Consider the following 12,197-nt stretch of genomic DNA (forward strand, 5'->3'; position numbering starts at 1 on the left):
TCACAGCCAAGTGGTTAAGGCAATAGACTAGAAATCCCTTCTCCAAGCACAGGTTCCAATCCTGCTGACTATTTGCTGGTCTGTTTAAGCCCATGTGTAATGTTAACACTCAACAGAATGCTGTTCTTCATCCTTCAAGTTTGGGGGAAGTCTCTAGTCACTGTGGTTATGAGCTTGGAGGATTGTAGTGCGGGATTATGAATAGAGATATTGCTATATATGTATACTAAAAAAAAAAGTGAGGGCCTGGAGAGATGGTTCAGCAGTTCGAGCACTCATTGATTGCTCTTCCAGAGGTCCTGAGTTCAATTCCACATGGTGGTTCACAACCATCTGTAATGGGATCTGATGTCCTCTGATATATGTGAAAATAGCTACAGTGCATTCATAAACATAAATTAATCTTTAAAAAGAATATAGGAAAGAAAAAATGGCAGAGATCCTATCTCAAAAGAAAAAAGCCAGGCTCTGAGTTGGAAGCCAGCCTGGTTTCCAGAGTGAGTTCCAGGACAGCCAAAGATACATAGTGAAACCCTGTCTCAAAAACAAAATCAAATGATGATGATGATGATGATGATGATGATGATGATGATAGCAATAATAACAATAAGAACAACACGTTACATGTAACAGTTATCAACTGTAGGATATAAGACATGGGATCCTTTTAATGTGCTTTGCACATTTCAGTACAGATTGAAATTTTAATTATAAATACTGGATTTTATTACTTTTTTCTGCTTAAAAAATGTTTGAGATTATTTAGCAGTTGAGGGAACTAGCTGATATTCCAGAAAACCAGGGTTTAATTCCCAACACACACAGAGACAAGCATCTGTAACTCTAATTCCAAGGCTATCAGCCGCCCTCTTCTGGACTCCATAGGCACTGCATGCACAGGGTAAACATTAAAGGGGACGTGGGGAGCTAGGGCGTGCTATTAATATCAAATATTTCCAAATAGTAAGGAGGTAAGCTGAGGGCTCAGAGTCTGAAAAGAAAATCACACTTGATGAAAACAGTAAGAAAAAGTTCATAAAAGATTAAATGGAAAAATGGTAAAGCGCACAATGAAGGGGATAATTTGGTGAAAAAATTAACATTTATATATGGAGAGTCTGTGTGGTTGTGCATGCTTGGCAACTCAAGGTGATTCTCATAAGTTCAAGGCCAGCCTAGTCAAATAATAAAGACCATATCAGCCTGAGAAAGATCTTTTCTCTTGATTTTAAGGGTGGGGGATTAAAAGAGGGTGGTACATAATACAAATAAAGGTCTCTAAAAAAGGAATAAAACTAGTTTCTGAGGCAATGGGAGGAGACTAGCAGAAAGACAACTAGGAACAGAGGTCCTCTAATATATAGCAAGGTACTGAAGGCTAGTCTTGGATACATGAGACCCGGCCTCCAAATAATAAGTCATCAGAAATTAGCTAGAAGTGAAAAAAAATAAAATAAAGCTAGTATAAAGCATAACCATGAAAAAGGAATGATGTAGGGCTGGAGGAATGACACAGAGCACTTACTACTCGTGCAAAGGCTCAGTTCTCAGCATCTGCATGTGGAGCTCACAGCTGCCTGGTCCTCCAATTTCAGGGATCCAGTGCCTTCTTCAGGCCTCCAGGGGCACCTGCACCCATGTGATGTTTATATTACTCATTCAGACACATGAACACAATCTTTTTAGTTTTTTTAAAAGCTGTTTTTTTTCCCATGGAGGGATGAACATAAAAGGTAGCACAGATATCAAGGATTAAAAAGAAAGTAATTAGTCTTAAAAATAAGCATTTTAAAATTAGAGTAGAAAATAAGTAGACAGACAGAATTTGAGAAAGCTAGAAATCCATAAAAGAGCCAAGAATATATGTAAAGGGGTATTAGAAAAGTCTCTACAAAATATCTGCACCTCATTTCTCCCAGGTCACTTCATTTTGGTTGATTTAATTCATTCAAAAGCTTCACAATATCTGACTGGAATTCTCATGCTAAAAAGTAGCTACTGCCCCTCTAAATTGTGTAATTAAATAAGTAATTGTCAAATTTACTTAATAGTGTTGCCCTAAAAAATTTTAAGGCAGAAGTTTTTCTAATAATTATGCTAGTTCTCAAATGTTTTTTTAAAATGGATTCACTTATCCTCTACTTTACCTAAGGATCATCTACCTGTGCCTCTCCTACCTCACTTTACCCACTCCCCCAAAAAACCACCTTACATAAATAAATAAATAAAATAATTAATAAATTAAAAAATTAAAAAAAAAACCCACCTGGCTTAGTGGCAGCCAATTTGTGAGTATACAAACTTTCAATGTCAAGTTAGGACAGAGGAACTAAAAAACTCATAGGTAAAAATCACAAAGTAGACAGACAGACTGTATTTATTATTGTTCACACATAAAAAGATTTGACTATGGGGACGAAAAAAGACATTGAAGTAGCAGTGAAGTAAAAATATTTCTCCATGTAGAAAGTATTGGTAGAACAATTAACATGATGTTAAGGAATTATATAACCAACTGCTGAACATTTGAAAACCAAGGTCATATTTCTGGCACAAAACCTCCTTTTGTTATTTTTGTAAATTAAATCACAAAAGTCTTAACTGGGTATGGCACATGCCTATAATCTAGCATTGGAAAGTATGAGGCAGAAGGCCTACTGAATTTAAAGTAACCCAAACTACATATCAAGACCCCCTTTTCAATTAAAAACAAAAACAAAAAACTCTATTTTGGCGTTCAGAATCTGTCAGTGGTCCAGCACTTGCCTAAAGAGCTTGGTCCTTTCTTTCCAAATGTTATACACATAAGAAAAGTTACTTGGAGGAAGCGGTTTGGGTCAAGATAGGGTTTCTCTCTGTAGCACTGACTGTCCTAGAATTCTCTCTATAGACTAGGCTGGCCTCAAATTCAAAGATCAGCTTGTCTCTGCCTCCTCCCAAATGCTGGGATTAAAGCCATGCACCACCAAACCTGGCTAAGAAAATCTATTCTTGGCAGCACTAGAAAAATTCAATATTGGATACAGATTTTAAAAACATTATGCTAGGTGAAGATGGGTAAAATAACTACATGTCTTAGGGTTTTACTACTGTGAACAGATACCACGACCAAGGCAAGTCTTATAAAAGGCAATATTTAATTGGGGTTGGCTTACAGTTTAGAGGTTAGTCCATTGTCATCAAAGCAGGAATCCAGATACTCACTGGTACAGGAGAAGCTGAGAGTTATATATCTTCATCTGAAGGCAGCTAGTAGGGCTGACTTCGAGGCAGCTAGGGTGAGGGTCTTAAGCTCACACCCACAGTGACACACCTATTCCAACAAGGCCATACCTCCTAATAGTGCCACTGCTTGGAACAAGCATATAAGCCATCACACTACATAAATACTCAGTAACTATCAATCTTTTTGTTTTGTTTTTCAAGATGTTTCTCTCTGTAACAGCCCTGGCAACTATCAGTCTTAAAGTAACACTTAAATGTACTAGGCACTGATTACACAGACTGTAAATAGTGTGGAGTGTCCTTTAGTAATTAAGTGAAGGTTAGTTATACTATCACAAAACAGCATACCATATTTTTACAGAATTTTGGCATAACACTTTCTCTGAGTTAACACCTCAGACCACTATCACTGAGATTTAAATACCACTCAAATCCATGCCAACTTATTTTCAATCAGTCTATCCTCTTCACATTATTGAAATAACTACAAGATCACTTTCTTGCACTTAAGTCAATAAGTGCTTTTTAAGAACATACTATAAAGTACTTAGAATTAACAGCCTTGTAAATGTCATTTAAGTCTGTCTGCTTTTCCTTGTCTTCTTTATCTTTTTTTTTATTCGATATATTTTTTACTTCCATTTCAAATGATTTCCCCTTTTCTGGCTCCCCACTCCCCGAAAGTCCCATAAGCCCTCTTCCCTCCCCCTGTTCCCCCATCCACCCCTTCCTTTAAGGTTTATTTATTTTATATATGAGTACATTGCAGCTATCTTCAGACACACCAGAAAAGAGCATCAAATCCCATTAACGATGGTGGTGAACAACCATGTAGTTGCTGGGAATTGAACTCAGGACCTCTGGAAGAGCAAGCAGTCAGTGCTCTTAACTGCTGAGCCATCTCTCCAGTCCTTTATCTTTCTTTTGTAAGCACACTTCCCTAACACAGTAGTTCTTAACCTTCCTAATGTTGCAATCCTCATGTTGTGGCGACCTCCAACAATAAAATAATTTTTTGCTGCTACTTCATGACTGTAATTTTGCTTTTGTTATGAATCATAAATGTAAATATGATATGCAGGATGGTATCTGATATGACCTCTATGAAAGGGTCATTCAACCACCACAAGGGGTTGTGCCTCACAGGTTGAGAGCCACTGCCTTACCACTTGGCCCTTTCCCCAACATTTTGTGCTTCCTTACTCTTTTTCTAAGCTCCCTCCCACCCTCCACCACAGCCATGTAAACTAACCTCTTATGTGGACAGTTTAAATGGCAGGGTCTTCTCCTTTTCTCCTCCGTTGTCCTCCACTAAGAAGCTATTAAGATTTAGTTTGCCAGATCTCAGGTTTTTCTTTCAAACTCTAATAAAATTGTCCTAGTACCTATCTCCCCCAACAAGTAACATTTTAGAAAGCTTCCATTTATAAAGTCTTTCCCTGTCCTTTGTCCTGACACCTTTCTAGCTATTTTCTCAGGACCTGTCCCAGGCACAGGTCTCTTCTTCCCTAAACAAAAGTTATAGATTTCAGAAAAGCACTGGATAAAGTGGCCAGTGTCTCATTAGTACATTCAAAGTTGCCACAAACATGTCTGCTATTCACATTACAAACCAACAGCCAACACTTTTAGAAACATACAGTGAGAAATACATTTTATAACCCACAACTAGAGTTGAATAGATGGCAGATGGTTCAGCAGTTAACAGCATTGATCTGTTTGAGGAGTCAGGTGGCTCACAACCACTACAAGCACAGTTCCAACGAGATCTTACAAGTTCAACCTCTGAGAAGCAACTCCACTCACATACACATACCTACACAGAGACCTGTATATGTACTGGGTTGGCTTGATATTGCTTGTATTCTAGTGCTAATACTGGTTCCTCAAGACCAGTATTAGCATTGCTCCAAAGACCAGAGAGTCCTAAAGTAGAGTCAATTGATGCTATGTGACCTGGGCCCCAAGTTATTTCCCATTGGTAAATAAAGATGCTCACAGCCTACAGACATAGGCAGGGATTAGGATTCCAGGGCTGGTGGTCAGAGGAAAACCTTGAGAAAGGGAAAGAAGGAAGTGAATGGAGGAGAAGCTGCCACCAGTTAGATTAATCTTGAAGTAATGGCCATGTTGTATGGCCAGTTAGAGTTAAGTGCAACCCAGAAGAAACATGGCAAATTATATAATAGGACTATTGGCTGGGAAACAGAAATAATAGTATAGAGGATAGATATCTCCCCAGCTCTTAATGCTGATTAAGGCTTATTACAAATACAAAGTTTGAGTGTGTCTTTTATCCAGGAACTGAATGATCAAAGGAGGGTAGAAACTCGGGATTGGGATTTAAAATTTCTACAACATGAGCACATAATTATAGATAATAAAAATAAGCTGGGCAGTAGTTATACATGCCTCTAATTCCTGCACTCAAGAGACAAAAGCCAGCAAATTTCTGAGTTTGAGGCCAACCTGGCCTCACACACGTGCGCGGGGAGGGGGCAGTAAAATGGGGTGTTAATAAAAAGAATGAGCTGTTAACTAAAATGGTCTTACTATATGGACTTTATATGAGACAGGGTATCACTATGGAGCCCTGCTGCCTGGTGCTGGGATTAAAAGTTTGCACCACATGCTCGAGTAGCTATCTTTTAAAAACCCAGAAGTGTGTGTGTTTGTTGATCAACTAATAATACTTGACACAAATGCATGTAAGGATAAAAAATTCAGTGATCCCTTAAGAGTTGAAGCTTTAAGCCTGGATTCCTAAACAATGTTCCATAAGAACTTGGTTTAGGAGAATAATTCTCATTATTTTATAGCTACACTAAGGGTAAAGGAATCCTATCATCAAAATGTTCCTCTGTATCCCCTAGAGGTACTATGCCTGGAGGGAATAAAACCAAACACTATTTTAAACACAGAAGAATAAACATGAAGAACAGACCAGAACTGTGTTAGGATCATAGACCAGGTTACTTACATAGTATGATTTGCAAAATTTATAAAATTTACCTCAAATAACAATGTGATTGTGAGGGAGTTATCTCTAAACTGGTTTCCGGTGGCTACTGGCAGCTATGAAAGAATCCTAATGCCATGCCATGACCAGATTCACCTAAATCAACTGGCAAAACTGATGGATGCAAATATATCAATTTTAAAAGAAACATATGCTGTTTTCAAAGAAACATATGAAGCCAGGCAGTGGTGGCGCAAGCTTTTAATCCCAGCACTTGGGAGGCAGAAGCAGGCGGATTTCTGAGTTCAAGGCCAGCCTGGTCTACAGAGTGATTTCCAGGACAGCTAGGGCTACACAGAGAAACCTGTTTCAAAAAACCAAATCCAAAAACAAAAACAAAAACAAAAACAAAACAAACATATGAGCAACAATGACTGCTAAAAACTATAGCAAAGCATGAACCACCCTTTGCCCACTGTGTAAAACATGAACTCCAACATTGCTTTAACTTTTTCCTCTCTTTTTCCACCTTATTTTTGAGGGAGCTTCCCTCGTTTCTGCCAAATGTCTACTCCAAGATAACTGGGTTAATTCTCCTATTTCTATCTCTCATCTTGCAACAGGAGTGTTGGGATCACAAACACAGGCTACTACATTACACTTTTTTTACATGGGTTCTGGGAATTGTCATCACATTTCTATAGCAAACATTTATTGAGTCATCTTCACCAGCCCTTCTTTTTATATATATCCACTTTTTGAATATATATATATATATATATATATATTCAAACAGCTACTTGAGGGCTAGGGGGAAGGACTTACAAGAAGGAAGTGCAGTCCCAAAGAATTGCAGATGTAAAGATCTGTTATCATTCTCTAGCTCATTCGCCTCATTTTCAACAACTGGTAGTCAGTTAATAAGTTATTTTATGTCCTAACACTAAACTAACAAAATATAGTCTTATAAACTATACTCTGTGAAGACCAGGTTATAAAATTATTAAAATAGACCTTGAAAGTTCCCTTAAGTCATAAAACACAGATATACAGAATACATTCTATGTAAAAATCTCAGGGCCAGAGAGATGTCTCATTAGTTAAGAGTACTGGCTGTTCTTCCAGAGGCCCTAGGTTCAATTCCCAGCACCTATTGGTGGACAGGTCACAGCCATCTATAAGTACAGTTCTAGAGGTTCCCATGCCATCCACCTCCTCAGATACCAGACAAACACAGTGAATATATATGCATGCAAAACACCATACACATAGATATTAATTGACTTAATTACATTAAAAGGAGCTGTTTTTAAAAAGAAAAAAAATTGCAATCTTATTCTTTAATAAATAAGGCATTAAGAACAGTAAAACTGGGGCTGGAGAGGTAGCTAAGCAGTTAAGAGCACTGGCTGCTCTTCCAGGGGACCTGGGTTCAATTCCCAGAGCCCACATGGCAGCTCACACTTGTCTATAATTCCAGTTCCAGGAGATCAAACACCCTCACACAGAGCTACATGAAGTCAAAACACTAATGAACATAAAAGAAAAATAAATTATTTTTAAAAAGTGGTGTTAAAAAAATAGTAAAACTGTCATCCTTAATTATGGTGTTTCCTTTGGGGTCAAGGCATGGTAAACATGAGAAGGAAAATCATTTCCATAGGGAATTGAACCTAGGACCTCAGTACTCTTAACTACTGAGAAATTTCTCTAAATTGCATAGGACTTTTTTCTCTTTTGGCTGGAGCAATGGCTCAGAGGTTAAGAGCCTCTAAAGGATTTGAATTTGATCTTAATACTCATAGCAAACAGTTTATAATCAGGTGTTACTCCAGCTCCAGGGGATCCAACAGCTATGGCCTCCTAGTGCACCTTCATTCACATGAACATAATCTCACAGAAGCACACATAAATATATAATTAGAGATGAAATTTTCTCTTCTCCTCCAAGCTTACAAAAATTAATATCCTAAATTATAGAAGGGGTGTGTGTGTGTGTGTGTGTGTGTGTGTGTGTGTGTGTGTAAATTATTTACAGTCAGGCAATAGTAGCACATAGCACACATCTTAAATCCCAGGATTCAGGGGGCAGAACCACGCAGATCTCTGATTCTGAGGTTAATCTGGTCTACAGAGAAAGTTCCAGGACAGCCAGGGCTACACAGAAAAACCCTGTGTGTGTGTGTGGGGGGGGGGAGGGTTACATATAACCTCACTAGAAAAAGCTTTTCATAACATATTTATTCCTGCAGCAACATAGCTTAAATTTCTGAAGCTATCTTTTTAAAAACATGTTTTAGACATTAGAGCTTCAAGCATAACACAAAGGCTCTACACATGATCACATTGAAATGATACTCGATATAACCATTTTGCTTGCTACTTTAGAATTTTTTTCAATTTTCAAAATTAAGTTTTAATTTTAGTTGGAGGAGTGAAGATGTCAGTTCCAGTATACTTACTAAAGTGTATCTGGAGGACCAATAATAAGGACTTCCCAACGATAGAGATCATTGTCGTCTATTAAACCTGCTGAAAAGCCTCCCACTGGATTTTTGTTGAGTTCTGTGGAAAAAGAAAATTTCAATAAAAACTTTAAAACAGTTTTTCTCCAACAGGTAAAGTATGACCATAAATAAGCTATAAACTATGAAAACTATTAAAATGCTGCTTCATAACTATAACATTTCCATACAACAAGGAAGCCATGGGTATATTAACCTATCCAGATGGAATTGTTTTGTCTTCCTACATCTACCTTGGGATTCAACCAAAGCTCTTAGCATTTTGGGTAGGTTTTATGAGAGGCAATCAAAATGCAAATAAGGCTGATTCTCAAAAGAGATTTTAGTTGAAAGAAAATCAAAAGTCAAATCAAATCAGAAATGGCAAGTTTTCTATAGCCTTTAAGACTAATTCTTAAAAAAACAACCAAAAGCACTTTTACGTCAGAATTGCCGAGTGTTTTCAACTCTTACTTACATTAACATCTGTCTGATTGCCATGATGCCTTGAGGTACATTCAACTATGCAACAGGAATAGCTTTCTAAGAATAGCTGGTGCCTACAGAAATAGTGATGGTATCATAAGATTCTTCTCTTCTAAACAGTGTTCTGCCATGAAGAATAGATGATGAGGGCAGAAAATTAAGAATCGAGACAAGGAACTAGTAAGGTAGAAAAACAAAGGCCAACAAAGGATCATCAAACAACAGGTTAGGAAGAGTATAACCTTAAGAGTTTACAGAGATGGATGTAATAAACTAAGGATGTCTTTGTAATGGGCAGATCGCATGAGTTTTTCAAATAGCCTTAAGTAAGTGTAACTGACATTAGAGGTATACTATATATACCTATAGGTATATATAATAGGTATACTATATAATTTGATACTTTTAATATACTATCATCTTTGAAGGCAGGATAAGAATCATGATAGTAAGTATACACAACAATCACCAGAAAAGTTATTATTTTGTCAAGAGAGCTGAGGACTGACTGATTCAAACTGGGCAGTGAGTAAGGACAAAATATGTTTAAGAGCAGTTTAGAAAGGACTTGCCAGAAATCTAAATGAGTACATGATTCTCATACAGTACTTGCCCATCATCAAGATAAGCCATCTAATCATGAAAGCAAATATAATACAACACAGAGTACTATAAAATGCCAAACAGTGTGCTGGTAACTATGGAAGCACTAACTCCATAACTTTGAGCAATCAAAGGTGGTTTTAGTTCAACAATTACAACTTCATATAGGGCTATTAGGTCCATCTTCATTTGTCAATCTACTGGAATTTGAAATTACTTGGGAGACACACCTCTTGTGCATGTCTGAGGGTGCTTCTAAAACAGTTTAATTTGGAATGTGGTTAGAACTATTCTAAAAGGATTGTGAAACAGAATACAAGACTCATACCCACTCCCATCATTTTACTGCTGTCACATTGCAGCTATCATACCTTACCAAGCATGACGAACTAAATAATTGATGAACCATAAACAATTCTTCCTAAAGCTGTTTTGATCAATTATTTTGTCCAACTAACAATAAAGTAATTAATGTACATCACAACATGCAGACAACAACAACAAAATGATAAAAATAAAGAATTAAATTGTATTTTAACACAAAGAACTTCTTTTCTTGGATTTTGAACACAGATTTTATAAATCTAATAAGCAAAGCAAACAGATAAAATCTGTATTTTAAAATACCATTAAGATTTGATTTGCATTTTAAACTTATTATGTTTATAATCATATACGTTTCACTGAATCCCAACTATGTTGCTAGCTACTAAAAAAGAATACACATACACACTTTAGTGTTGATGGGAATGGTTCCTTTGAGGTCTAGCTCAAGAACTACCCTCCTATCTTTGAAACCTTTTTAAAAATAATTTATTAAATAATCTTGACTTCTGTTAAAAATCCTATTCATTATAGTTGCAGCCTGTATTGTATTACCTAGCATTTGACTATCATGGGTTCATTGTTCCAGAAAAATATATAAGTAAGGACAATGTGAAATAGGTAACCTAAAAGTAGTACAAGGAATAGGGGTTAAAGAAGTACAAAAGAAGGGCATATAACAATCTTTAATAGCTTTAAAAAAAAAAAAGGCAGGAAGAGCACCACAACTCTGAGGCCAGCCAAGTCTATATTGTGATGTCTAGTCTCAAAAGTTTAAAAAGGGGGAAGGGGGTGCAGCACAGAGGGACACACACATTTTATTCTAGAACATGGGAAGTAGAGGTGTGTTAAGTTGCAAAATGACCGTGACTAATAATGAGACCCTGCCTTGAAGGGAGAAAGGGAAAGAGAAAGACTTATAGAATATCTACAATGAAGAACTGGGCCTAAACTGAACAAAGAGGCATAAATCAAACAAGACAAAATGGCAAAAACTGGAAAGTAAAGGCGTTTGTTAGCCATATTAAGTTTCAACTTCATACATGGAGCAATGATAACCCTTGGAAGAATTGGAATGTATTTGTTCTTAATACATTTTCCAAAAGTAGGGCGAGCTTGGGAGATTTAAATGTTCAAAAACCAGTTTTAGAAGTTGGATAGATAGCCAGGCGTGGTGGCGCATGCCTGTAATCCCAGCACTTGGGAGGCAGAGGCAGGTGGGTTTCTGAGTTCGAGGCCAGCCTGGTCTACAGAGTGAGTTACAGGACAGCCAGGACTACACAGAGAAACCCTGTCTCAAAAAACCAAAAAAAAAAAAAAAAAAAAAAAAAAAAAAGTTGGATAGATGGCTCAGAGCTTAAAAGATGATATACCAGGGAGCTTGAGAGATGGTTCGTTATTTAAGAGCACTGACTGCTCTTCCAGATGTCCTGAGTTCAATTCCCAGCAACCATATGGTGACTCACAACCACCTATTATAGGATCCGATGCCCTCTTCTGGTATCTGAAGACAATTACATTGTACTCATATACATAAAATAAATAAATCTAAAAATAAAAGAAAAAGAAAGAAAGAAAGGAAAAGAGGAAAAGAAAAAAAGAAAAAGATGATATAGCAGTTGCAGAAAACTTGAGTTTGATTCCCAATACCCATATTAGGTGTAACTCCAGCTCTAGGGGAGACGATGCCATCTTCTGGCCTCAAATGCACAAACCCATATACAGACACAAATGTATACATAGTTAAAAAGAAAGCAGTCATTCTTTAAAAACCATGCTAGGCATGTTGGTACATACTTATAAATAACACAAACACTGAAGATACTTGATGAAGTGGTGAAATGGTTTTGAAACTAGAAAAGGTTAATGGTTGTATAATACTGTGAACATAGATATGTTTATCTACTATTATTTGTATATATGTTGTTTATTACATTTGAACATATTATATCTCATCTTAGTTCTTAAAATGACACAAATGTATTAAAATAGGAAACACAAGATGAGATACTTGTTTGAAAGGGGAAAACTTACTTAATGTTAAATTTCTACAGCACATATATGTTGTATATGTTGGGAGAGGGGCTGTCTTTGCA

At 36.8% G+C, this 12,197-nt stretch overlaps 1 protein-coding gene across 1 annotated transcript in view; it reads right to left on the reverse strand.

The window, feature by feature from the left end:
• LOC127673293 (uncharacterized) overlaps window positions 1-12,197 on the reverse strand; it is an 882,259-nt gene that overhangs the window by 38,801 nt on the left and 831,261 nt on the right. The gene's annotated exons all lie outside the window — the stretch shown is intronic.

Source organism: Apodemus sylvaticus, chromosome 22 (assembly GCF_947179515.1).
Source record: "Apodemus sylvaticus chromosome 22, mApoSyl1.1, whole genome shotgun sequence".
NCBI classification, from domain to species: Eukaryota; Metazoa; Chordata; class Mammalia; order Rodentia; family Muridae; genus Apodemus; species Apodemus sylvaticus.